The sequence below is a fragment of the Nannospalax galili genome, unplaced genomic scaffold (assembly GCF_000622305.1).
Source record: "Nannospalax galili isolate Female #2095 unplaced genomic scaffold, S.galili_v1.0 scaffold612, whole genome shotgun sequence".
Classification (NCBI taxonomy): Eukaryota; Metazoa; Chordata; class Mammalia; order Rodentia; family Spalacidae; genus Nannospalax; species Nannospalax galili.
The window spans coordinates 2,536,574-2,538,881 of NW_008333388.1; the positions used below are offsets into that span (position 1 = coordinate 2,536,574).

Consider the following 2,308-nt stretch of genomic DNA (forward strand, 5'->3'; position numbering starts at 1 on the left):
GAGGGAGGAAGAGGGGGGGAGGAGAAAAGAGAGGAGGGGTGAGGAAATAAAGGCATAGGCTTATCAAGTGTTTTGTTAGGCTCACACACCCTTCAGTGATGAATAGATGTCTCAAGAATTCTGAAGGTCATAGGCCTAGCTGTGGTGACTCCCAACTCTAGGGAAACTAAGGCAGGAGGCTCACCATGAGTTCCAGGCCAGTCTGGGATACAAAGTGTGACCCTGTCTCAAAAAAAAAAGGCCAGGCGTGGTGGCCCACGCCTGTAGTCCCAGCACTTGGGAGGCAGAGGCAGGCGGATCAAGGCCAGCCTGGTCTACATAGTGAGTTCCAGGACAGCTGGGGCTACAGGGAGACCCTGTCTCAAAAAGACAGAAAAAAAAAAAGAACAAGAACAACAAAATCCCCCACAAAATTCTGAAAATCCTTAATTCTAGCTCTCTTCTAGAAAGCATTTAGACTAGTTTCTCAAACTCCCAAGTTTCTACAACTCCTCAGGCTCCTCACAGGCAAAGATCAGAAGTTGCAACAGGAAAAAATATTTTTAACACACCAAATAAGAGCCTAAGAAACTAGCTTTTCTTTCATCATTAAATATTTTTAAGTGTTCTCCTGAAAAGAGTTGTAGAGAAAGCCTAACCACTCAAGATGATCAATGCCACCCCTACCACCACCGCCATCCAAAACTCTCTGGACAGTTAGAGTCACTGGACCAGAGGGCAAAGCTAACTGTTGAGCAACAGGCAGAAAACTACATACTAAGTTCTGCATGACTGCAACATACTGAGACAGCCAGATGGACGGATGGATAGTGGAAAGGGAAGGGGAAGAAGGGACAGGAAGGAAAGGGGGGTAGGGAAAGGAAAGAAGACAAGACGTGAGGAGTCCAGCACTCACACAGCAAGCTACCAAACTGGAGGAAGAACAGGACGAGGGAGGAAGAAATGCTAAAGGCGCCTCTTAAATAAATCACATATGGACAGACAGCAGAGGACATGTGGTGCTGCGCGTTTCCTCCTCAGCCAAAGAGTCCGACTAAGTTGACCTGATGAGGCCCTTAGGGGTCTTTTAAAAGGAAAGAGCAGCAATGCAGGCTGGGAGATGGGGGGACCCCCAGAATTTAAGTCTGCTGCGAGCCGTGGGTATCGCAACAGGAGCTAAGCAGCTGTCTCTGTGGAGCAGGGCAGCACCAGCCCTGCACCCTCGGCACCCCACCCCACCCCGCACAGATGCAGAGCACAGCTGCACCAGGAGCCTGGACAGGAAGTGGCCTTGGAGAGAGGCGGCCAGCCGGATGGGAGCAGAGTGCCGCAGATGTGGGGGTGCACGGTCGGGAGGTGGGGGGCTGCGCCCTCCTCCTCGGAAGATGCTCCCCGCGAGCCACTGGGCAGTGCATGGAGCGGCTGGACCGCGGGTGCCTACACCCGGGGAGGGGGACTGCAGCCCACGCTGCAGTGGGGCCGAGCGGCCGGCCCGGCTCCTCCGCAGGCCCCCAGCCGCGAGCTGGCCTACCCGGCTCCCCGGCCGCCCGCCGCCCTGCCCCGCACGCCCGCTGCCGTGCACGGCCCTCCCCCAGCCTTTCCCGCCGCGGCCCTCCGTCCGGAGCGGGGACTCCTACCGGCTTCGGTTCAGGGATGAGCCGCCCGCGTCGCCAGCGCGAAACTCGGCTTCCCACCCGCCGCTCCCGCCGCCGGCAGCACGCCTTCCAGGCCGCGCCGGATCCTCCGCTCCCCCTGCCGGCCGGCGGCCATTTCCGACCCGCGACGGCGGAACTTGCCGAAGTGCTCAGGGCCGGAAATGGCCGAACCCTGCGCGCTCGTTAACCGGCGGGCAGGACGCCTTCGTGACTTTCCGGACCGCACCCGAAGGCTGACCTCTGAGGCTGCGGCTCCGCGGAGGGAGTCTGACGTTGGACTCCAAAACCCAGCCCCTTCCCGGGCCAGGTGCCCGTGCACCGCCCGCAGCTGGATACACTGGGATAGCGCCGTTTGCTTAGCAAAGGGAAGATCCCGGGGCTCTGCAAAAACAGGTTAACCAGCTGTGTGGGTCAAGGGATGAAAGGATACCGTTTTAAATACCTAAGAGCCAAACCTGTGAACAGAAGGGGAGCACTCACTAGCTTCTGTGTCCACATCTGGAATCAGGGCCGACCCCTTGAATACCTGAAAGAAACAATGGGTGCGGCCTGGGGTAGGAGCTACCAATCCTGAAAGGGGCACGTGGCCACTGGTGTTCATCTAGGTCGTAAAACTATCTTTTAGAATTAACAATTGCAGTGTAATCTAAAATCAGATTGCTTCAACATATATA

At 56.7% G+C, this 2,308-nt stretch overlaps 1 protein-coding gene across 3 annotated transcripts in view; it reads right to left on the reverse strand.

Annotated features, from left to right (window-relative positions):
* Positions 1 to 2,308, reverse strand: part of Extl3 (exostosin like glycosyltransferase 3) — a 108,113-nt gene that overhangs the window by 45,693 nt on the left and 60,112 nt on the right. The window contains exon 1 of one of the 3 annotated variants that reach the window (XM_008828122.3): positions 1,617 to 1,848. The exons of 1 other annotated variant lie outside the window; for it this stretch is intronic. The gene's annotated coding sequence lies outside the window, so the exon portion shown is untranslated. Of the gene's footprint in view, positions 1 to 1,616; positions 1,849 to 2,308 lie in introns of those variants that run through there. One more of the 3 variants, XM_008828123.3, reaches the window with a different exon arrangement.